The 26,176-nt window shown below is 41.6% G+C and overlaps 1 long non-coding RNA gene across 1 annotated transcript in view; it reads left to right on the plus strand.

The window, feature by feature from the left end:
- Nucleotides 1-22,723, plus strand: part of LOC134935352 (uncharacterized) — a 340,366-nt gene extending 317,643 nt beyond the window's left edge. The window contains exons 4-5 of the long non-coding RNA XR_010180082.1: nucleotides 18,638-18,783; nucleotides 21,463-22,723. This is a non-coding gene — a long non-coding RNA (uncharacterized LOC134935352). The remainder of the gene's footprint in view (nucleotides 1-18,637; nucleotides 18,784-21,462) is intronic.
- Nucleotides 22,724-26,176: the final 3,453 nt, after the last annotated feature.

Raw genomic sequence — 26,176 nt, forward strand, 5'->3', positions numbered from 1 at the left:
CAGTCGGTCGATACAGACCCAGACACGGACACTGAATCTAGTGTCGACGGTGAAGAAACGAACGTATTTTCCAGTAGGGCCACACGTTATATGATCACGGCAATGAAGGAGACTTTGCATATCTCTGATACTACAAGTACCACAAAAAGGGGTATTATGTGGGGGGTGAAAAAACTACCTGTAGTTTTTCCTGAATCAGAGGAATTGAATGATGTATGTGATGAAGCGTGGGTTAACCCAGATAGAAAAGGGCTAATTTCTAAAAAGTTATTGGCATTATACCCTTTCCCGCCAGAGGTTAGGGCGCGCTGGGAAACACCCCCTAAGGTGGATAAGGCGCTCACACGCTTATCAAAACAAGTGGCGTTACCGTCTCCTGATACGGCCGCCCTCAAAGATCCAGCTGATAGGAGGCTGGAAACTACTCTAAAAAGTATATACACACATACTGGTGTTATACTGCGACCAGCCATCGCCTCAGCCTGGATGTGCAGTGCTGGAGTGGTCTGGTCGGATTCCCTGACTGAAAATATTGATACCCTGGATAGGGACAGTATTTTACAGACTTTAGAGCAATTAAAGGATGCTTTTCTTTATATGCGAGATGCTCAGAGGGATATTTGCACTCTGGCATCGAGAGTAAGTGCGATATCCATATCTGCCAGAAGAAGTTTATGGACACGACAGTGGTCAGGTGATGCGGATTCCAAACGGCATATGGAAGTATTGCCGTATAAAGGGGAGGAATTATTTGGCGTCGGTCTATCGGATTTGGTGGCCACGGCAACTGCCGGGAAATCCACCTTTTTACCTCAGACCCCCTCCCAACAGAAAAAGACACCGTCTTTTCAGCCGCAGTCCTTTCGGTCCTATAAGAACAAGCGGGCAAAAGGACAGTCATATCTGCCCCGAGGCAGAGGAAAGGGTAAGAGAGGGCAGCAAGCAGCTCCTTCCCAGGAACAGAAGCCCTCCGCGGGTTCTGCAAAGCCCTCAGCATGACGCTGGGGCTTTACAAGCGGACTCAGGAGTGGTGGGGGGTCGACTCAAGAATTTCAGCGCGCAGTGGGCTTGCTCACAGGTGGACCCCTGGATCCTGCAGGTAGTATCTCAGGGTTACAGGTTGGAATTCGAGAAGTCTCCCCCTCGCCGGTTCCTAAAGTCTGCTTTGCCAACGTCTCCCTCAGACAGGGCGACGGTATTGGAAGCCATTCACAAGCTGTTTTCTCAGCAGGTGATAGTCAAGGTACCCCTCCTACAACAGGGAAAGGGGTATTACTCCACGCTATTTGGGGTACCGAAGCCGGACGGCTCGGTAAGACCTATTCTAAATCTGAAATCTTTGAACCTGTACATACAAAAATTCAAGTTCAAGATGGAGTCACTCAGAGCAGTGATAGCGAATCTAGAAGAAGGGGACTTTATGGTGTCCCTGGACATAAAAGATGCTTACCTGCATGTCCCAATTTGCCCTTCACATCAAGGGTACCTCAGGTTCGTGGTGCAAAACTGTCATTATCAGTTTCAGACGCTGCCGTTTGGATTGTCCACGGCACCTCGGGTCTTTACCAAGGTAATGGCCGAAATGATGATTCTTCTGCGAAGAAGAGGCGTATTAATTATCCCTTACTTGGACGATCTCCTGATAAGGGCAAGGTCCAGAGAACAGCTGGAGGACGGAGTAGCACTAACCCAAGTAGTGCTGCAACAACACGGGTGGATTCTGAATTTCCCAAAATCTCAGTTGACCCCGACAACACGTCTGCTGTTCCTGGGAATGATTCTGGACACGGTTCAGAAAAAGGTGTTTCTTCCGGAGGAGAAAGCCAAGGAGTTATCCGAACTTGTCAGGAACCTCCTAAAACCAGGAAAAGTGTCTGTGCATCAATGCACAAGAGTCCTGGGAAAGATGGTGGCTTCTTACGAAGCAATCCCATTCGGCAGATTCCACGCACGAATTTTTCAGTGGGATCTGCTGGAAAAATGGTCCGGATCGCATCTGCAGATGCAGCAGCGGATAACCTTATCGCCATGGACAAGGGTGTCTCTTCTGTGGTGGTTGCAGAGTGCTCATCTGTTAGAAGGCCGCAGATTCGGCATACAGGACTGGGTCCTGGTGACCACGGATGCCAGTCTGAGAGGCTGGGGAGCGGTCACACAGGGAAGAAACTTCCAGGGAGTATGGTCAAGCCTGGAGATGTCTCTTCACATAAATATACTGGAGCTAAGAGCGATTTACAATGCTCTAAGCCTGGCAAAACCCCTGCTTCAGGGTCAGCCGGTGTTGATCCAGTCGGACAACATCACGGCAGTCGCCCACGTAAACAGACAGGGCGGCACAAGAAGCAGGAGAGCAATGGCAGAAGCTGCAAGGATTCTTCGCTGGGCGGAAAATCATGTGATAGCACTGTCAGCAGTGTTCATTCCGGGAGTGGACAACTGGGAAGCAGACTTCCTCAGCAGACACGATCTACACCCGGGAGAGTGGGGACTTCATCCAGAAGTCTTCCACATGATTGTGAACCGTTGGGAAAAACCAAAGGTGGATATGATGGCGTCTCGCCTCAACAAAAAACTGGACAGGTATTGCGCCAGGTCAAGAGACCCTCAGGCAATAGCTGTGGACGCTCTGGTAACACCGTGGGTGTTCCAGTCAGTGTATGTGTTTCCTCCTCTGCCTCTCATACCCAAAGTACTGAGAATTATACGGCAAAGGGGAGTAAGAACGATACTCGTGGCTCCGGATTGGCCAAGAAGAACTTGGTACCCGGAACTTCAGGAGATGCTCACGGAAAATCCGTGGCCTCTACCTCTAAGACGGGACCTGATTCAGCAGGGACCGCATCTATTCCAAGACTTACCGCGGCTGCGTTTGACGGCGTGGCGGTTGAACGCCGAATTCTAAGGGAAAAAGGCATTCCGGAAGAGGTCATTCCTACACTGGTTAAAGCCAGAAAGGAGGTGACTGCACAACATTATCACCGCATTTGGAGAAAATATGTTGCGTGGTGCGAGGCCAGGAAGGCCCCCACGGAGGAATTTCAATTGGGTCGATTCCTACATTTCCTGCAAACAGGATTGTCTATGGGCCTCAAGTTGGGGTCCATTAAGGTTCAAATTTCGGCCCTGTCGATTTTCTTCCAGAAAGAATTGGCTTCAGTTCCTGAAGTCCAGACTTTTGTAAAAGGAGTACTACATATACAGCCCCCGGTTGTGCGCCCAGTGGCTCCGTGGGACCTTAATGTAGTTTTGGATTTTCTCAAATCCCATTGGTTTGAGCCACTCAAATCGGCGGATTTGAAATATCTTACATGGAAAGTAACCATGCTACTGGCCCTGGCTTCAGCCAGGAGAGTGTCAGAATTGGCGGCTTTATCGTATAAAAGCCCATATCTGATTTTCCATTCGGACAGGGCAGAACTGCGGACGCGTCCTCATTTTCTGCCTAAGGTGGTGTCAGCGTTTCACCTGAACCAGCCTATTGTGGTGCCTGCGGCTACTAGCAATTTGGAGGATTCCAGGTTGCTGGACGTTGTCAGGGCATTGAAAATATATATTTCAAGGACGGCTGGAGTCAGAAAATCTGACTCGCTGTTTATACTTTTTGCACCCAACAAGCTGGGTGCTCCTGCTTCTAAGCAGACGATTGCTCGTTGGATTTGTAGCACAATTCAACTTGCACATTCTGTGGCAGGCCTGCCACAGCCTAAATCTGTCAAGGCCCATTCCACAAGGAAGGTGGGCTCATCCTGGGCGGCTGCCCGAGGGGTCTCGGCATTACAACTCTGCCGAGCAGCTACGTGGTCGGGGGAGAACACGTTTGTAAAATTCTACAAATTTGATACCCTGGCTAAAGAGGACCTGGAGTTCTCTCATTCGGTGCTGCAGAGTCATCCGCACTCTCCCGCCCGTTTGGGAGCTTTGGTATAATCCCCATGGTCCTGACGGAGTCCCCAGCATCCACTAGGACGTTAGAGAAAATAAGATTTTACTTACCGATAAATCTATTTCTCGTAGTCCGTAGTGGATGCTGGGCGCCCATCCCAAGTGCGGATTGTCTGCAATACTTGTACATAGTTATTGTTACAAAAAAATCGGGTTGTTCTTGTTGTGAGCCGTCTGTTCAGAGGCTCCTACGTTGTCATACTGTTAACTGGGTTCAGATCACAAGTTGTACGGTGTGATTGGTGTGGCTGGTATGAGTCTTAACCGGGATTCAAAATCCTTCCTTAATTGTGTACGCTCGTCCGGGCACAGTATCCTAACTGAGGCTTGGAGGAGGGTCATAGGGGGAGGAGCCAGTGCACACCACCTGATCCTAAAGCTTTATTTTTGTGCCCTGTCTCCTACGGAGCCGCTAATCCCCATGGTCCTGACGGAGTCCCCAGCATCCACTACGGACTACGAGAAATAGATTTATCGGTAAGTAAAATCTTATTTTTTTCTCCCTCTTTCTCTCTGACTGCTAATATATGGTGCTAGGCACGCCACTCCAGTCGTGCACCCCCTTATAAAATGTGCTGCGCACGCCTATGATTAATACATGCTGGTGAATCCTAATTTATAAATGCCGCGACTAGCGTTGAAAAGAAATTGTAAACAACAGGTCTAGGACCCAGTAATTAATAAATGTACCCCATAAAGAGAGAGGGGGGGGGGGCTAGTGAGAGAGGGGGAAAGGGAGAACTGAGAGCGACAGAAGACAGAGCAAAGTAAGAGATGGGAGAAAAATGCCTTGGACTGTGCTTCCAATCTGGGGCTGTTAATATACAGTAGTAGATGTATGCATGGACTAGTTCCATATACTTACCAGAGCCAGATTAAGGGGGGTGCCCAGGGGGTCAGTACCCCGAGCCCCCGTCTTAAGGGCCCCCCCCTCCTAAGGTTGCCGGGGCAAGAAGGATCCACGCTGTCGGGGGAGGAGTGCGGCTGTGCATGCGACTTCCTCCTCCCTCCTCTCGGGAAGCGCGGTCAGGGACTGAGTCAAGCAATCTCCAGCCTTCGCGGCTGCCAGGAGAGATGCTGCTGGCGGCGGAGGCTGGAGATTGCTTGACTCAGTCCCCGACCGTGCTGCCCAAGTGGAGGGGGGAGGAAGCCGCATGCACAGCCGCACTCCTCCCCCGGCAGCGTGGATCCCTCCTGCCCTGGCAGCCTGGTGTCATCTCTTCTCCCCCTGCTGCAGCGCGGCTCCCGTTGCCTGTGACCGGGGGAGGTGAGCAGCGTGTGCAGCCAGGGAGGGTGTGTGTGTGGTGGTGGTCGGCGGAGGGCCCTCCTGTCTTGGGTGCCCTGGGCCCTCCGAGAGCTTAATCAGGCCCTGATGCTTACTCCTCTTGCAGTTTTAGAAATCAAAAGACAGCACACCCAGTTATTTACAATCACAATAAATACTCAGAAGCTGCACAAAAGCAAATTCACAGCAAGTCTGGGAAATTGGTAAAAAGCTTTTTCACAATGGGGGGCAGGATGTGGTCTAGCGTGTGTTTAAATCAAATGCATGCCTATTGGCAATCATACAATTTAAATAAATCACATAACAAGAGTGAAACAGGACAATCTTCATATACAGCACTACTGTTATTAGATGGTGTACGAGAGTAAGACTTGAAGATCTATCATGTAGGGGATGTATTTAAATACAAATATAACCCTTTTCCAGTTCTAAATTTGAACAAATGAATTTACATACATACATGCAGGAATATTTTCTGCAAAAGCAGTGGAAATATAACATATTAAAACTGCTTTTGCACATAATTTATATACAGTACATAAAAGGCAAAAAAGGAGAATGACTCACTGATTGACTCATCACGAAATCGCTTAACCCACAAGGCCTACAATCTTGAAACTTAGCAGGTAGCTTCTCCTTAGGTCCCAGGTGCTTGCTAAGAACCGGTTTTACAAATCTCACTGCCCATCCACGGAAATCGCCAAAAATGAATGTATGTATGTATGTATGTATGTATATATGTATGTTCCAGCATAACTCCGGAATGCCTGCAGCAATTGACACCAAACTTGGTACACATATGATTTACAATCTGGGAACAAACACTGTGGGGGTAAGACACCCCTAGCACATCTAGGCATGGGGCAAGAGCACGGAGTATATCAGGAAACAGCATACCTCTGGAATGCCTGGAGCAATTTACACCAAACTTTGTACACATATGACTTACAATCTGGGAACAAACACTGTGGGTGTAAGACAACCCTAGCTCCCCTAGGCGTGGGACAGCAGCACAGAGTATTTCAGGAGACAACATAACTCTGGAATGCCTGGAGCAGTTTACACCACACTTGGTACATATATGACTTATAATCTGGAACAAACACTGTGGGAGTAACACACCCCTAGCGGTGGGCCAGCAGCACAAACTATATCAAGACATGCATGATATGTCAGTGATGACAGGGCTTCATGTGACAGCTGCAGTGACATGATGTGAGGAGGGGAATGGAGGTAGCAGGAAGCCAAATGCTGACAGCTATATAGTGGGAGAAGCAGGGTCCCCAGCAGCACAGAGTATATTAGGAGATGCATGATATGTCAGGCAGGACAGGGCTGCATGTGACGGGACAGTGACATGATGTCAGGAGGGAAATTGAGGTAGCACGAACCCACACACTGAGAGTTATATAATGGAAGTAGCAGGGTCCCCCAGCAGCACAGAGTATATCAGAAGATGCATAATGTGCTGCGCAATATTAGAAACTAAATAAATAATTCATTTCACAGGGGCACTGACATGATGTGCACAGGTGTGTGCAGGGGGGGTGGCTGGTGCGCACAGGCACCCCCTAATGTCTGTCACCCCCTCAAACACACCTGCTGCTGCTACAGTATTGGCGATCGCAGAGTGTGCTCATTTATGTCCTCCCGCCCATTGCGCCCGCCACCCCCTCCGCTCAGTCTGGCTGTCATTCATTTGTATGGTGCAGCATCACTGACGTAATCCTACTCCCAGTTCCTCTAACCTGTGGGATGTGTCGTGATGATGTCATGCCGCGTGCATGCACGCTCATGCTCCCACCCACGCTCTCTCTCCTCATCATGTGCCACCGCCACAGAATACAGCGTTCCTCTATTTCGACAGATTAGGATATAATGTATGGTAATAAAATATACAAATTTAACAATATATCTGTGCATCAATTCTCTATATTATTTAGTTTGCATTGAGTGCCAATATGTGGTGGTGGGCACGCCTGATAGGTGGTGCTAGACACGCCCATTAGGTGGTGTTAGACATGCCCAATAGGCAGTGCTAAACACGCCCTTCTAATCGTGCACCCCCTAATAAAATGTCCTGCGCACGCCTATGCTTAATTTATGGGGATGTTAATGGTATAACTGGCTATATTAATTACGTCTACCCCCTGCAGATAATTTATAATTCCTTTAATCTGACAAATCACACAGCACTGCCTCCATATGGCTAATTAATTCACTCAATGGGGTAATAAATCAATAACTGTTGTGTGAAAAAGATTTTTTTATTAATGAAGATAAAGGTCAGAAGGAAGATAGGGAGGACTAGATGATAATGCCTGGTTTCTGCTTTTGAAGATCTGCTTGAAAAGCATCGAATCCTCAATGAGAGAACCAACTGAAGCATATAGCATCACTCCCAAGACCTGTATCTGCTGTTAACTCCACCTAACCAAACTGAGGCAGAGTTAATGAGAGTGCAGGGGAGAAGTCCCTAGCCAGTGTTAGATAGCTGTGATACTGACTGTTTTCTAACCCTTACTTTTAACAAATGCAACATTCACTTAGGGTGTCACCCTCTTGTGTATATTCACAGTGAATTTGTATAACATTTAGTGAAAGGACACTCAAAAGAACAAAAATTGCTTTAGTATCTATCCGTAGCACATTCATTAGGTTGATTTCTAGGAAATACAACTTTCATATGCAGTGACACCCAGGATGTCTACTGTCCCCAATCTTATCTAATGACATCGAATTGAGGATGAGAGAGTCCTAATGGGTGTGAGTGCAATATGAAAATAGTGTGCTTCTGCTGTCGTTGTCTCAATAAATGAGTCAAGCCGATGAGAGAGCACTTAAAAAGGGAAAATAAAGATGAAAATATAAAATTATATATTATGTGTTTCAGGTAGTGCTGTCAATAAAGTATATATTTTTTGAGTGTGTTTACTACATATCATAAATGCAAAGGGATTAACTCAGTATCAACCGTTTTTCACCTTCCCATATAACTACCCAACAAATTATACATTAATCAATTGAGTACATGATTTATGTGGTATATTTGGTACCCACACAGTAAAGATTATATCCAATAAAAACACATTTGCATTATATTTGCTCTAATCAAAATAATTTGCATCTTGTTTGCAAAAAGCGGCATTGTGCATGTGGATGTGACCCTAATAGCTCGTACCACAGTAAGAACAGCACCCTACTGATTAATTAATCCACAATAACCCACTTTGTTACTGATGGTAAATTAATTGCTAAATAATTATGCATATCATTGCCAATAAGTAATAAAGTAATAAAGTGAGAGTAGGGAATGTTGTTACTTATCCTCTGTGTATTCTTATCGATTCCCCTCTGCTGCTATCAGTGTGCGGCTCCTCACTAATCGTTTGGCTCGGAAGCCGTGATCCCAGGGAATGTAGAGACTGCTGTCACCGACATGTACCTCCCTTCAGGATATCCTTGGTCTAGGACGTCCTCGGTATAGCCGGTCACAGTCAAATGCCTGGCGTCCGAGACCGCCGCGGGCAGCGTGCAGCCCGTAGTTGCCGCTAGATCAGTGTATGGAAGCAGGAGAGGCAATTTTCGGGTAACATCCACATGCGCCGTTAACCCGCCGTTAACCCAACGTGCACGTTTCACCTGGACGGCTTCGTCAGGGGTAATGAAGCTATACCTGCTGGTCGTCTTATTTACCTGAAAAGGTGTAGCTCATTTGGCCAATCATTACTATCCTACGATCTGCTTCAATGTGGATTGAGTTAATTCATTTAACCTTGCTGCATTATGGGATTTGTAGTTTTAGGTTCCCATACATATTCTGTGATTACTAAAATTATGGGTATGGTGCCTGATCCCGACAGCTAAATGGAACGCAAATTAACATATAATAAAGTTCACAATGTAGCAATGTGATTGAATTAAGAGTTACAAAAATTGTAAATATATAAGGATACCAACAACTACATTAAACAATATACAAAATGAATATTTTATGTATATATATACAAAGAGTATAATACAAAAATTATAATAATAATTCTGAACGCACAAAATCCAAAAAGAAAAACAAAACAGTTACCAAGAAATATTAAATATAGTGAGATAGAATATTGAATATAATAAAATAAAAATATAGAGATATAAAAAAACCCAATTTAATCATTATTGAGAGAAAATATTTATTAATTTATTCATATTAATTATCCTATATATTTATTTTAGAGACTAATTGATTACACTTTACTAATAAATCTGTTGAGACATTTACGTATAAAGTCATATCCACCTCTTACATCGTATATATGATTTTACTAGTTCACATACTGATCCAATATAACTGGGAAATAGATCCACAGCAATTATTCGAAAGTAACAGTCATAATGTAGCCAATAGTTCATAGCTACTTTGTACTTTCTGCTCAGTCCTTAAATAATGGTATCTCTGTTTTCAGACACCCCATCAGATATATAGATCTAGGATTGCATATTTCTTAAATATTGTGGTTTCATCCATGATAAGAATGTCTCCTGCGATGTTGGTATATTAGTATTATTTATGCGTATGGTTTCGCACTACATCGACTTGTTGGATAATCACCCACAGAAAATTATTAAAGATTAAAGGTCTTACCTATTAGGTTAGTAGAGGATTCGGGAAAATTACTGGGAAAATATAAAATATAAATGCATGGAAAGTGTATAGAAAAGGGTCCATGCCTGTTTATAAATCATTATACAAGGATCCTCCCATGTATACATCCACATACATATACCTGCATATATGTGTATGCATGTGAATACCCACCCATATGTAAGGATAGTGATCACCATAAAGGGGGGAGAAAAAAGGGGCACACAATATAAGAGAAGCCAGTGTGTATTTAAAGAAAGGCTCCATAGTTTTGACTTTCATTAAGCCCATCCGGACTCAAAGTCCCCAGTCTAAATATCCATTTACTCTCCTGCTGAAGGAGTATCTTATTAAGATCTCCTCCCCTAATGCCTAGATGGATCTTTTCTAGGCCAAAGACTTTCAGATTCTTGCCACAACCTCCATGTTTAATATGCATATGTCTTGCTACAGGGGAAAGTTTTTTCATCCTATTTAGATCAGTGGTTATGTTCCTTATATTCCCGATATGTTCCAGAACTCTCTGTTTCAAAGCTCTTGATGTCATTCCGACATATTTCATTCCACATTCACATAGCAGGCAATATATAACTCCCATGGTATTACAATTGATAAAAGATCTGATTTCCACCTTATTGCCTTGTCTATCATAGGTGTATTTCGTCTTAGCCATGTACTGGCATGCCTTACAGCTTCCACACGGGAAGGACCCCTCGATTGTAGGTGTTTTTCTTGATATCCTTTCAAAATGGCTGTCTACCAGAATGTCTCTCAAATTTTGAGATCTCCTCCAGCTCATAGTTGGTTTTGAGGCAAGTTGTCGACTCAGATCTCTATCAGTATGTAAAACTGACCAGTGTTGTTGTGTGATGTTCACTATCTCCTGCCATTCGTGGCAAAAATCACCCACAAATCTAATCTGATTTGTTGTACTGGATTTGGCTTTATTCTTGGGGAAGATTAGCTCCTCCCTTGAGATTTTGGAAGTAATATACATTGCCTTTTTTATACTTCTGTTACTATATCCCCTTTCTCTTAGGCGCTTGCCCAGTTCTTTGCTTCTACTTTTAAAGGTTTCCATATTAGAGCAATTCCGGCGTAACCTCAAAAATTCACATTTCGGTAAATTTCTAATCGACGGTGGAAAATGACTACTATTTCTATGAAGAACACTATTTGTTGCTGTGGTCTTTCTAAAAAGATCCGTGGTCAGTTCTCCTTCTTCATTTTTAATAATTTTTAAGTCCAAGAATGTAATTGAATCCTTACTGATATCCGATGTTAATCTCAGGTTCAGATGGTTATTGTTGAGATGTCCAATAAATTCTCTCAACAGTCCCTCTGTATTGCTCCAAATCATCAGGACATCGTCAATGTACCTGAGCCAGACTGTAATGAATCGCGTGTACTTTTCATTGTTTTCTGTGAAAACGATCTCACGTTCCCACCATCCTAGGTAGATGTTCGCGTACGTGGGTGCGCAAGCCGCACCCATCGCAGTTCCACGGGTTTGTAAGTAGAAGGCATCTGCGAAAGTAAAGTAATTTCTCATAAGGACGAATCTCAACAGATCAATCAAGAAAATATTGAAGTCCTCAGTATCCTTCATATCTAGAAAATACTGTACTGCTGACAACCCGTCCTGATGATTAATGCTCGTATATAACGATTCTACATCAAGGGAAACTAGAAGGTGTTCATGCTCCACTCGGATGTCTTGTATCTTCCGTAGGACATCCGATGTATCTTGAACATAGGATGGTAGACTTACCACGTGTTCTCTTAAATGCAGATCCAAAAAGATACTAGCCTGTTCGCCAAGTCCACCAATTCCGGATACTATAGGTCGACCTGACGGAAGGTCCCTGTTCTTATGGATCTTAGGGAGCATATAAAATGTTGGAACTTTTGGGTTTTCAACTGTTAAGAAGGTATGTTCTTGTTTAGTAATAGTACCATCTTTTAAGGCTTTCTCAATCATTTTCTTGTAAAGATGGAGATAATTATCAGTGGGATTAAAGATCAAACGCGTATAGCATGAGGTATCCTGTAATTGTCTCAAAGCCAACTGGGGAACATCACTTCCACAGAGACAATCCCCGAGGTTCAGGAAATAATCCCCTATAGTGCTTGCGACTCTCTCCAAGTCATAAATTTGACAGATAGAATTTTAACTGAAGATCATAAGTCAGTCCTAAGCAAAGGACTCTCCTTCTCCCCTGTATCTAGAATGAATAGATTCAAATGGGAGAAGGATCTTAATCTGTTCTGTAGAAAGCTGTTATTAATGAAGTTTCATGAACAGAGAAAAAATTCAGACCGTGAGAGTTTATCTCTGGTCTTAGGAGGCGAAGAGATGTGTGAATGGACTGAGGTGGAATTGAGGGCCTTGTCAGATCTAGAAGAACTGTCAGATCCTATGGACCTGAGGCAGATGGATGATACTCAGGAAGGCAGTAAAAGTCGTCCGACCTGTAAAAAGAAATCGACTTTTTACCCACAAGAGATCTTGTGCCCAGCTGTCAAAATCTTCAGAGAAATGGTATCCAAGGATTTGGATGACTTGGAATTGTCACAGAGAACAAGACCCATTCTGGGGGATAATCTTACTAGAAGAGAGAAAGAAGCACTGAGGGACATACGAACTTGGGAAGATACGATAATAAAACAATCTGACAAGGGTGGAAACGTAGTCCTCTGGTCTAAGGACAAATATATCAAAGAGGCTTTGAGACAATTACAGGATACCTCATGCTATACGCGTTTGATCTTTAATCCCACTGATAATTATCTCCATCTTTACAAGAAAATGATTGAGAAAGCCTTAAAAGATGGTACTATTACTAAACAAGAACATACCTTCTTAACAGTTGAAAACCCAAAAGTTCCAACATTTTATATGCTCCCTAAGATCCATAAGAACAGGGACCTTCCGTCAGGTCGACCTATAGTATCCGGAATTGGTGGACTTGGCGAACAGGCTAGTATCTTTTTGGATCTGCATTTAAGAGAACACGTGGTAAGTCTACCATCCTATGTTCAAGATACATCGGATGTCCTACGGAAGATACAAGACATCCGAGTGGAGCATGAACACCTTCTAGTTTCCCTTGATGTAGAATCGTTATATACGAGCATTAATCATCAGGACGGGTTGTCAGCAGTACAGTATTTTCTAGATATGAAGGATACTGAGGACTTCAATATTTTCTTGATTGATCTGTTGAGATTCGTCCTTATGAGAAATTACTTTACTTTCGCAGATGCCTTCTACTTACAAACCCGTGGAACTGCGATGGGTGCGGCTTGCGCACCCACGTACGCGAACATCTACCTAGGATGGTGGGAACGTGAGATCGTTTTCACAGAAAACAATGAAAAGTACACGCGATTCATTACAGTCTGGCTCAGGTACATTGACGATGTCCTGATGATTTGGAGCAATACAGAGGGACTGTTGAGAGAATTTATTGGACATCTCAACAATAACCATCTGAACCTGAGATTAACATCGGATATCAGTAAGGATTCAATTACATTCTTGGACTTAAAAATTATTAAAAATGAAGAAGGAGAACTGACCACGGATCTTTTTAGAAAGACCACAGCAACAAATAGTGTTCTTCATAGAAATAGTAGTCATTTTCCACCGACGATTAGAAATTTACCGAAAGGTGAATTTTTGAGGTTACGCCGGAATTGCTCTAATATGGAAACCTTTAAAAGTAGAAGCAAAGAACTGGGCAAGCGCCTAAGAGAAAGGGGATATAGTAACAGAAGTATAAAAAAGGCAATGTATATTACTTCCAAAATCTCAAGGGAGGAGCTAATCTTCCCCAAGAATAAAGCCAAATCCAGTACAACAAATCAGATTAGATTTGTGGGTGATTTTTGCCACGAATGGCAGGAGATAGTGAACATCACACAACAACACTGGTCAGTTTTACATACTGATAGAGATCTGAGTCGACAACTTGCCTCAAAACCAACTATGAGCTGGAGGAGATCTCAAAATTTGAGAGACATTCTGGTAGACAGCCATTTTGAAAGGATATCAAGAAAAACACCTACAATCGAGGGGTCCTTCCCGTGTGGAAGCTGTAAGGCATGCCAGTACATGGCTAAGACGAAATACACCTATGATAGACAAGGCAATAAGGTGGAAATCAGATCTTTTATCAATTGTAATACCATGGGAGTTATATATTGCCTGCTATGTGAATGTGGAATGAAATATGTCGGAATGACATCAAGAGCTTTGAAACAGAGAGTTCTGGAACATATCGGGAATATAAGGAACATAACCACTGATCTAAATAGGATGAAAAAACTTTCCCCTGTAGCAAGACATATGCATATTAAACATGGAGGTTGTGGCAAGAATCTGAAAGTCTTTGGCCTAGAAAAGATCCATCTAGGCATTAGGGGAGGAGATCTTAATAAGATACTCCTTCAGCAGGAGAGTAAATGGATATTTAGACTGGGGACTTTGAGTCCGGATGGGCTTAATGAAAGTCAAAACTATGGAGCCTTTCTTTAAATACACACTGGCTTCTCTTATATTGTGTGCCCCTTTTTTCTCCCCCCTTTATGGTGATCACTATCCTTACATATGGGTGGGTATTCACATGCATACACATATATGCAGGTATATGTATGTGGATGTATACATGGGAGGATCCTTGTATAATGATTTATAAACAGGCATGGACCCTTTTCTATACACTTTCCATGCATTTATATTTTATATTTTCCCAGTAATTTTCCCGAATCCTCTACTAACCTAATAGGTAAGACCTTTAATCTTTAATAATTTTCTGTGGGTGATTATCCAACAAGTCGATGTAGTGCGAAACCATACGCATAAATAATACTAATATACCAACATCGCAGGAGACATTCTTATCATGGATGAAACCACAATATTTAAGAAATATGCAATCCTAGATCTATATATCTGATGGGGTGTCTGAAAACAGAGATACCATTATTTAAGGACTGAGCAGAAAGTACAAAGTAGCTATGAACTATTGGCTACATTATGACTGTTACTTTCGAATAATTGCTGTGGATCTATTTCCCAGTTATATTGGATCAGTATGTGAACTAGTAAAATCATATATACGATGTAAGAGGTGGATATGACTTTATACGTAAATGTCTCAACAGATTTATTAGTAAAGTGTAATCAATTAGTCTCTAAAATAAATATATAGGATAATTAATATGAATAAATTAATAAATATTTTCTCTCAATAATGATTAAATTGGGGTTTTTTATATCTCTATATTTTTATTTTATTATATTCAATATTCTATCTCACTATATTTAATATTTCTTGGTAACTGTTTTGTTTTTCTTTTTGGATTTTGTGCGTTCAGAATTATTATTATAATTTTTGTATTATACTCTTTGTATATATATACATAAAATATTCATTTTGTATATTGTTTAATGTAGTTGTTGGTATCCTTATATATTTACAATTTTTGTAACTCTTAATTCAATCACATTGCTACATTGTGAACTTTATTATATGTTAATTTGCGTTCCATTTAGCTGTCGGGATCAGGCACCATACCCATAATTTTAGTAATCACAGAATATGTATGGGAACCTAAAACTACAAATCCCATAATGCAGCAAGGTTAAATGAATTAACTCAATCCACATTGAAGCAGATCGTAGGATAGTAATGATTGGCCAAATGAGCTACACCTTTTCAGGTAAATAAGACGACCAGCAGGTATAGCTTCATTACCCCTGACGAAGCCGTCCAGGTGAAACGTGCACGTTGGGTTAACGGCGGGTTAACGGCGCATGTGGATGTTACCCGAAAATTGCCTCTCCTGCTTCCATACACTGATCTAGCGGCAACTACGGGCTGCACGCTGCCCGCGGCGGTCTCGGACGCCAGGCATTTGACTGTGACCGGCTATACCGAGGACGTCCTAGACCAAGGATATCCTGAAGGGAGGTACATGTCGGTGACAGCAGTCTCTACATTCCCTGGGATCACGGCTTCCGAGCCAAACGATTAGTGAGGAGCCGCACACTGATAGCAGCAGAGGGGAATCGATAAGAATACACAGAGGATAAGTAACAACATTCCCTACTCTCACTTTATTACTTTATTACTTATTGGCAATGATATGCATAATTATTTAGCAATTAATTTACCATCAGTAACAAAGTGGGTTATTGTGGATTAATTAATCAGTAGGGTGCTGTTCTTACTGTGGTACGAGCTATTAGGGTCACATCCACATGCACAATGCCGCTTTTTGCAAACAAGATGCAAATTATTTTGATTAGAGCAAATATAATGCAAATGTGTTTTTATTGGATATAATCTTTACTGTGTGGGTACCAAATATACCACATAAATCATGTACTCAATTGATTAATGTATAATTTGTTGGGTAGTTATATGGGAAGGTGAAAAACGGTTGATACTGAGTTAATCCCTTTGCATTTATGATATGTAGTAAACACACTCAAAAAATATATACTTTATTGACAGCACTACCTGAAACACATAATATATAATTTTATATTTTCATCTTTATTTTCCCTTTTTAAGTGCTCTCTCATCGGCTTGACTCATTTATTGAGACAACGACAGCAGAAGCACACCATTTTCATATTGCACTCACACCCATTAGGACTCTCTCATCCTCAATTCGATGTCATTAGATAAGATTGGGGACAGTAGACATCCTGGGTGTCACTGCATATGAAAGCTGTATTTCCTAGAAACCAACCTAATGAATGTGCTACGGATAGATACTAAAGCAATTTTTGTTCTTTTGAGTGTCCTTTCACTAAATGTTATACAAATTCACTGTGAATATACACAAGAGGGTGACACCCTAAGTGAATGTTGCATTTGTTAAAAGTAAGGGTTAGAAAACAGTCAGTATCACAGCTATCTAACACTGGCTAGGGACTTCTCCCCTGCACTCTCATTAACTCTGCCTCAGTTTGGTTAGGTGGAGTTAACAGCAGATACAGGTCTTGGGAGTGATGCTATATGCTCCAGTTGGTTCTCTCATTGAGGATTCGATGCTTTTCAAGCAGATCTTCAAAAGCAGAAACCAGGCATTATCATCTAGTCCTCCCTATCTTCCTTCTGACCTTTATCTTCATTAATAAAAAAATCTTTTTCACACAACAGTTATTGATTTATTACCCCATTGGGTGAATTAATTAGCCATATGGAGGCAGTGCTGTGTGATTTGTCAGATTAAAGGAATTATAAATTATCTGCAGGGGGTAGACGTAATTAATATAGCCAGTTATACCATTAACATCCCCATAAATTAAGTGTTTTATGTCGTTTGTCAAATGTGAGTCCGTTTTCAATAAAAGTTATGTTTTAGATTACTACTAATGAGTGCCCCATAAAAAGGAGTTGTCTTTTCTCTCTTGCTCATTAACTAATGTGTCCTTAACAACTCAAGGGAGCACCGCCGGGCGTTTGTTATTTTGATAAGTTTAAAATTCAACAAGCAATGGTTAACATTAGATATCATTAAAATTAAAGATTCTTCTTATTCCGGTTTCTGCATTTTTATTATACCACTAGACAGGTAGCTCAGTGCGCTATTTCCCCCACAACAAATCTTTTTTCACTCTAATGTACTGTCGACCATTTTCAGTTAAGTTTTAATGGATAGGACATGTGCAGACTGACCTGTAATCTGACTTACTAAGTAAATATGTATACATAATTAAAAAAGAAATGATATGTCATAGCTCATGGCTTGCTTTATTATTAGGTTATAGTAAAATAAACTAACAATCACCAAAATTAGTGTTTATAATCAAAAAATGAAACTATAAAATTGGATGGCAGGTGTAGTTAATACTGTTGTGCCTAGGGGTGCACTAATCTCTAAATTTGCCCTTGTGTAAGGCACTCATGTTGCTGCCTGCAGGCTGCACCCAGCTGTTAACACTGATGGTTAGAGGAGCAGACTGCAGGCTGCAGCATATAGAAATAAATAATAGCTGATGCAGATGTGGGCATGGCTGTCACCAGCAGTAGGCATAATCAGAGAAAACCTTCATTTTTCTCACAGGCAGCCTCAGTGGGCCTCAGGTCCTAGTGCCCCTAGGCAGCTGCCTAATGGAAGAGCCGACCCTGAGTACAATATAAAGTCCTGGCGGAACTCCCAGGTTTACCTTTGACGTGGGACAGCAAAGGGACTACAAATGCATGTGAAAAATATAGTAATATTGATAATTAACATTTTGAATTTACTCTACAGTATTTACACTTAAAAGGCAAAATTATGCTTTGTAAGTGATCTCGTACTCAATTACATCGCGCCAATGCTGACAGATAAAATAATAGATTTGTCTGCAGATGATACACCAACTCTGGAGGAGTCAACAGTGTGGGAAAATGCAATGGTTTTGTAAAAATAAAATCCCATTTTAAAAGGAACATGGAATGTGTTGCTCACGTTGTACACAATGGTATTCGAAGTACCAGTGATGTGTTACCAGTTAATGTAGAAACAATTGTTTGCAATATATTTTCGTATTTTCATATACTGTGTGTGTGGCAAGTCTACAAGAAGTTTGTGATTTTGCTGATGTACAGTACAAAAACAATTGAGCGACATTCAAAAACAAGGTGCTTGTCATCGTCTCCAAAAATTGACAGGATAGTATCTATGTTTAATGCTTTGAAATCTAACTTCATTTTCCAATCCTGAAAACTTTCTTTGCGTCTAACACTTCCATGTTGTCGCTTATGTTCCTACAGTGCCAGCTCAAAGTGTCCTACAATTACATTAAACAGAGAACGAGAAATGTCAGCTATAGAACTATTAGCCATTCTCAACAGCCTTATTCAGAACATTTGCTACAGAAGAAATTAATATTTTGTGCCCAAGCATTGCACGATGAGAGGTATTTTAACTGAACAATATTTTCAAAGCCAGTATGATGAGAATTACTATGCCTGCATGAACTATATTGAAAAGTGGGTAGCTCATTTTTCATGGCTTGGTGTAACCCCAAAGGAAAATATAAGATGGTCTTGCGCTAGATCGTCTTTAGCACTTGTCATCATTAATTTTGTCAACAAAAATCTTGGCTAAAAGTAATTGTCAATTACAGTTTATTTTAGGACTAAAATTAGACTAAAATTAACACTGAGATCCACTGAGTAAATCTTAACTAAAACAAAGCAAATATAAGTAAATCAATTTCAAATCCTTGTCAAAATGAACACTGGAAGTAGGGTTTTATCTTTTTTTAAAGAATATTTGCAGAATATAAATAAGACCTGCTGTGAAGGAAATAGGATTGAGTATTGCACTTGTTTGTTCTAACAAACTTAAGGCATTCATTTTTATATGTTATATGGGAGCACTATGGTAAATCAGACTCGGTATGTAACACATTCTCACTAAGTCTACTGAGCCTAGATTACTAAACACATAGGGGGTTATATTCAGAGTTGTTAACAATTGGGCAAAACCATGTGGCACTGGAGGTGGGGCAGATGTAACACGTGCAAAGAGATTTAGATTTGGGTGCGTTATATTGTGTCTGTGCATTGTAAATACTGGCTGCTTTATTTTTACACTGCAATTTAGATTTCAGTTAAAGCACACCCCACCCAAATCGAATCTCTGCACGTTACATCTGCCCCACCTACAGTGCAACATGGTTTTGCCCATTAGTGTGTTTGTTTGTTTTTGCTTAAAACTCTGAATAACCCTCATAGTTAAAGGTATGCAATCTTCTCAAGGTAACTTTAGAGAAATGTTCTTCAGCAAAATCCATTACAGTATCTTGAAACGGTTTGAAAAAGTTATGACTGATACATTGACCAAAATTAGACTGAAATGAAAACTGAGATCCCCAGACTAAATCTTGACTAAAATAAAGCAAAAGAAAAAGACTAAAAATGTGACTATAAACCAACTAACTTGGGGTACATTAACTGTAGGTGTACCCCAAGGTACTGTCCTTGGTCCTCTTCTTTTCTCTCTCTATAAATCCTCACTAGGTAAGCTCATTAGTTCTTTTGGTTCTCAATATCATCTCTATGCTGATGACACTCAAATCTATCTTTCCTCTCCGGACCTCTGAGCTGATTATCTTCCCTTCCTCCCGCATAACCTCACCTCCTACAATCTCATTATCTATTGATGGCACTACTATCTCCTCTAGGCCCCAAGTGCGCTGTCTTGGAGTAATCCTTAACTCCTCCCTCTCCTTCAAACCACACATTCAGCACCTCTCGCAAACCTACCATTTTCATCTAAAAAATATTTCCAGGATCAGACCCTTTCTGACCCAGGATGCTTCTAGGACTCTTATACACTCACTGGTCATCTCCAGACTAGACTCCTGACTGGCATTCCTGACAAGTACCTCTCTCCACTCCAATCTATCCTCAATGCTGCTGACCGGCTCATTTTCCTCCCCAAACGCATTACATCCACCTCTCCTCTCTTACAAGACCTTCACTGGCTACACTTCCCTTTCAGAATCCATTTTAAGCTTCTCACACTCACTTACAAAGCCCTCATCCACTCCTCTCCCATCTATATCTCTGACCTTATCTCCCTTTACACTCCCACCTGTCCTCTTCGCTCTGCTAATGCACACCAACTCTCCCGCCTACTGATTACTTCCTCCCACTCCTACCTCCAAGATTTTTCATGTGCTGCTCCATTTCTCTGGAATTCCTTACCTCTCCCCCTCAGACTCTCCACCTCTCTACAAAACTTCAAATGGGCTCTCAAGACCCACTTCTTCACCAGACCCAGCCAAATCTCATCCTAACCCTCTTTTCCACGCTCTCTATGTACCCTGTCTGTGTCACCGTTGTCTGTCTACCCTTACCCTTTAGAATGTAAACTCTCACGAGTAGGACTCTCTTCTCTCATGTGCTTATGATTTTTCTTACTTTACTAGTCTTCAACTGTACCAAATCCAGCAGTTTTCTGCCACCTGATACTTATTCCAGTGTCATCTGCTGATGTAGCTATGTTTATTTACCCTGTACTTGTGCTATATTGTCGTCAACTGTAAGTTGCTGTTTTCCTGATTTGATTATTTGTTTATGTAGTCTGTAATCGGGCGCTGCGGAACCCTTGTGGCGCCATATAAAGGATGATAATAATAATAATAACTACAACTTTAAGTAAGTATCTAAGACTAAAATTAAATTGAAAATCCTTGTCAAAAGTAGCACTGGCACGTGTTAAGCAATTTTTTTCCCCAGTATTATTGATGATGAACAATATTTTGAACAGTATAAAACAGTTTAAAAGCTAATTAAATTAAATTGGGAGAAGTGGACATCTTATTCAGAAGCCATCCTTTCAAAACATTCATTGAGGAGAAATGTAAAATACATATGTGGGAGTACTGCACTTAGCGTCTCTCTGAACACGGTACTCCCATATATATTTTCTGTTTTGTTTGCTAACAACAGTGGATTCCTTTATATGTATGGCAGCTCACTCAGAACCACAATATTATCAGTCCCTCACCTGTTTTTTGAATATTGAGGAGAAATTGATGTGTCATTATTTTCATTTGCGGTAAAATTTCTGTTCTCACTTCCAGCAACTCTTCAGTGGAACGCGTATTCTTACTTACAGTATGAACTCACTATGGACAGACAAGAAAAACAGAATAGACTTTGATACAGTAAGAGCCAGTCTAATAGTGAAGGCTCTTAGCACAACTATCCTGTGTGCAGTGTTACCACAAGAATCTTAAGAACAAAAAATTGCTGCAACATATTCATTGTTCATGCGAATACTCCTACTCTCAAAAGCAAAATGAAAGCGAGGAAACACTTTTTTTTTTAATGAAAATGCACATAGTGATGATTCATTGGTAACTTTAAATGTGATGTAAATGTCCAAACACCAATAAATGCTGAATGCAGCCTTTACTTTGCTATCATGGCAATATAATTCCAATTTTATGGGGTTTATGTACTAGGGTGCTGTGTGGATTGACTGCAAAGGCAGGATCCCAGCAAATGTGTCCTGGAATTTTATTTTGGAAATACAATGTAGCCACACTCATCATGGCTACATCTCAGCAAAGTCGTGCTTGAGCATGCACATGCGCCTTAGACGCACACCATTCACAATGAATGGGATGGCTAAATACACAGCTGGGCACAGCTAGAACGCAGGTGCGCCTAGCCATCCACCGAAGATGTAGCCATGACGAGTGTAGCTACAGTACATCTGTATAGCAACCCTATATGCAGAGGGCTCCATTTTCATCCCCATCAGGCCCCACAAAAAACACACACATGGGTTTTACAAGTAATGATCAAGGTGAATGAGTAGCATCACAAGTATGATAGTGAGTGCAGATTATTGGCAGCCAGTGCAATATGGTAAAAAGTCAGAGTAGGCCAGCTATACAGTGTTCAGAAGTTAGGAGTGTTGTGTCCAGTAGGAAGTGAGAAAGGGCTGTGAGGTCAGTGTGATAAATAGGTAAATAAATGAACAGTACTTTTTTTGGAGATTTGTGTTCTAATCTGGGTAGCCACTTTCTGAGCTACACACTAAACTCTGGCAGACACACATATTGGATCGGTTACTAATTCAATGGCATAAATGTTTTTGAGCTACTGAGTTATATAACAGTTTTGAATGAACCAATATTAATCATGCTGAAAAGTACCCAGCTAAACTTCACAATAGTTATTTTTCTATAAATAAGATATGTCTAATGGCTAGAATTAAAATATATCATATAACCATATTCATTTGTGTACGTAGGAATAAGAATGCATAGTAATTTCCTTATTGTAGTGTCCTTAAGAAACAAAAGATTAGTTTAATTAAATTGCTAACCCATATATATATATATATATATATATTACACAATAATAGTTTATTTAGCCACATTCTGTATCCTTTAGGCAGCAGCATTTGTTTTCTATTAAAGTAAATTTTTTTTTTAAGTCTTTATAGCTTTCCAAGAACATTGCAATCATGAGATCGTATAATTTCACAATATTATTTTGTGGTTGGTTTATATACTACTTTTCATGTTTTAAGTGGAAATCCTCAATTATCATCAATGTAAGAGATCAGTTACAGTACTTAGAGGTTTTATAAATAACAAAATGCCTAGAACTGAACTTAGAATAAGCAGAGATAAGAAGTAAGACTGAGGATCAATTTCTAATTGTGTTTAAGATGCTGTGGTTGAAAAATAAAAAGAGTAGCTGAAAATTGTTTAGTGGGTTTAACTATCATATTAGTGACTTTATAGAGAATGCTCCACAGCAAAATGTATTTAGCAAGTAATTTTTGTGGTTCGAGAAGGATTAGCTATGATCTCCACCCATGGAAAGCTTTAAAAAATGTTGAGGCAATAAAAACAGAAATTGCTCTGTATGTGACAAATAACCAACAATAAAAAAAAAAAAAGCTTTGACATCTTTCTGATTTCACCATTTTTGTTATTCGCAAAAAAGTTTGCAATATAGAGAAAAGCTTTGGCTGGAATAATCTTAAAGGGATTGTGTCAGTTTGCAATGTAAAGCAGGCATACAAATGTTATACACTGGGCCAAATTCAGTAGTGGTTGAATGTGCCATCACTGCTGCTTCCTTGGCGCTGTACGCAGGGGCGTTTTAAGAGAGAAGGGGACCTGCATGCAGCCTCCATTGCGGGCCCCCTCCTCTCCGGCAGCTAGTAGACTCTGGCATAAAGCCAGAGTCTACTGTGCTCCGGGAACATAGCGTCCGTGCCGTGTTCTCGGGGACGTCTCTATCACTCGGAAATTGTTGCAGCGACCATTTTCCAAGTGATTTGTGCCCGCACTGCAGGGCCACCTCCACAGGACACCGAAGGGTAAGTATACTCTATCCGTACAGTGTATGCGGTGTGGGTCCCTATGGGCCCATGTGCACCGCACACACAGCACCCATTGTAGAAACGGCTATGGCTGTATGGTAATGGAGCAGGAGGCGTCTATTACAAGCAGACGTCTCCTGCTGCAGTAGTGATCTGACCTGCATCCTAGGGTGCAGCATCGGATCTCTCACTCACCATTGGGCGGCTTAGGGCACCAATGGCGCCACGCAAGCCAACCGTTACAGAGACCAGGAAATATCTGTCCAATGATGGAGATACCTCACCTCTTCCCTCCCCCTAAATGGCGGCATCACACCTCTATTTTCACAAACAGAGGCTGTCACCGCCCCCCTCCCTGCCCCCCAAACAGTTGCAGACTGTCAATCAATGGCAATCTGCTGCCATCCTGCATCACAGAACGGGTCCTGGGCATGCGCAAAGCACCGATAATCTGTACTTTGCAGCACAGTGCACAACTCTAACCACATTTGAATTAGGCCCATTGTTTTCAGTGACTAAGCATACTAGTTAATGTGATCTTACTAACCTACTAGCAACTTTATTAAAAAACAAGGGGAGGAGTAGTTCGGCCAACATTTGAGTCTATCATTAATTAGTTCCATTTTACTTAGTAAATAAAAATATTGATTATTAGTGAAAATATCTCATATTTAACACTATTAAACCATATAATGCAATGCTACACCATTGAATCAATGAAAGCAAATAAATAATTAGGAAGAAAAGGTTAGTAATTTATCATAAAAGTTTAAAAAGAAACGGGCCCCAGCACTAGTTACTGTTTCACCACAAAGGATCCAGAATCTGGGTAACAACGATAAGAGAAAAAATAGCAGCCTATCCATATCTGTGCTAGTTCAGGAAGTTACTTATTCTGAGTGGTCAATGGGGGTCATTCCAAGTTGTTCGCTCATTGCCGATTTTCGCTATACTGCAATTAGTCGCTTACTGCGCATGCGCAAGGTTCGCAGAGCGCATGCGCTTAGTTATTTTACACAAATGTTAGGTATTTTACTCACGGCATAACAAAGCTTTTTCATCGCTGTGCTGATCGGAGTGTGATTGACAGGAAGTGGGTGTTTCTGGGCGGAAACTGGCCGTTTTATGGGAGTGTGCGGAAAAACGCAGGCGTTCGAGTTGCAAAACGCAGGAGTGGCTGGAGAAACGGGGGAGTGGCTGGGCAAACGCTGGGTGTGTTTGTGATGTCAAACCAGGAACAAAAAGGACTGAGCTGGTCGCAATGGCTGAGTAAGTCTGGAGCTACTCAGAAACTGCGGGGTAATAGTTACGAGAAAATTAGCGAAGCTTTCGTTCGCAATTCTGCTATGCTAAGATACACTCCCAGTAGGCGGCGGCTTAGCGTGTGCAATGCTGCTAAAAGCAGCTAGCGAGCGAACAACTCGGAATCACCCCCAATGAGTCTTAAATGCTCTTCAGTACAATGATCTTCTTTGTTCATGTTTATTTAGAAAAATGGCTCAGCTGCTCTTTTCCCATAAACAAATAGTTTCTCATACCATCTGACACTACTGCTTAACTGGCACTGCCAAGTACTTGTTGTAGCAGCATAGTCTCTGTACAGTGAGCCACAGGCATTCTTTTCTTCTAGCATGTGCATCAAGGAATAGCCAAATGACCTGCTGCTAATAATTATTCGGCTTACTTTAGAACAAATTAAGAGGCTTCCTAGGAATTAGAGATGAGCGGGTTCGGTTTCTCTGAATCCGAACCCGCCAGAACTTCATGTTTTTTTTCACGGGTCCGAGCGACTCGGATCTTCCCGCCTTGCTCGGTTAACCCGAGCGCGCCCGAACGTCATCATGACGCTGTCGGATTCTCGCGAGGCTCGGATTCTATCGCGAGACTCGGATTCTATATAAGGAGCCGCGCGTCGCCGCCATTTTCACACGTGCATTGAGATTGATAGGGAGAGGACGTGGCTGGCGTCCTCTCCGTTTAGACACTTGATTTACTAATTTTGGGGAGCATTAGGAGTACTCAGTAGTGTACAGTGCAGAGTTTTGCTGATAGTGACCAGTGACCACCACTTTTATTTATAATCCGTTCTCTGCCTGAAAAAAGCGATACACAGCACACAGTGACTCAGTCACATACATACCATATCTGTGTGCACTGCTCAGGCTCAGGCCAGTGTGCTGCATCATCTATATATATTATATATCTGTCTGACTGCTCAGCTCACACAGCTTATAATTGTGGGGGAGACTGGGGAGCACTACTGCAGTGCCAGTTATAGGTTATAGCAGGAGCCAGGAGTACATAATATTATATTAAAATTAAACAGTGCACACTTTTGCTGCAGGAGTGCCACTGCCAGTGTGACTAGTGACCAGTGACCTGACCACCAGTATATAATATTAGTAGTATACTATCTCTTTATCAACCAGTCTATATTAGCAGCAGAC

This window comes from Pseudophryne corroboree, chromosome 6 (assembly GCF_028390025.1).
Source record: "Pseudophryne corroboree isolate aPseCor3 chromosome 6, aPseCor3.hap2, whole genome shotgun sequence".
NCBI classification, from domain to species: domain Eukaryota; kingdom Metazoa; phylum Chordata; class Amphibia; order Anura; family Myobatrachidae; genus Pseudophryne; species Pseudophryne corroboree.